Below are 383 nucleotides of genomic sequence, written 5' to 3'. Positions count from 1 at the left end.
ACTAAAAATTGTATTAAAACTAAAATTCAATGTTACATTTACATGGTAAACATCTACTTAGAAATCATTTACTATACTATAAAACTTTGTAGTATATAAATAAATGTATAAAAATTATAAATTTCTTAATTATTTGAGTTAATACCAATTAAGTTACTAAATGTATAAAAATAAATAATTTCTATCTTTGAACAATACATTCAATGATTTTTAATATGAAAAGAAAAAATGTATTTCTAATAATGGGCTTCGTAAGAAACATTTTCAGAGTATTCTATAGATTCATATGGTATATTAACAAAATCAAAATTTATACAAGCTATTTGAAAAATATTTACAAACTATAGTATATAATTTTATAGAATTATGTATATTCAGTGTTC

Source organism: Sciurus carolinensis, chromosome 1 (genome assembly GCF_902686445.1).
Source record: "Sciurus carolinensis chromosome 1, mSciCar1.2, whole genome shotgun sequence".
Classification (NCBI taxonomy): domain Eukaryota; kingdom Metazoa; phylum Chordata; class Mammalia; order Rodentia; family Sciuridae; genus Sciurus; species Sciurus carolinensis.
This window is presented reverse-complemented; position numbering follows the sequence as displayed.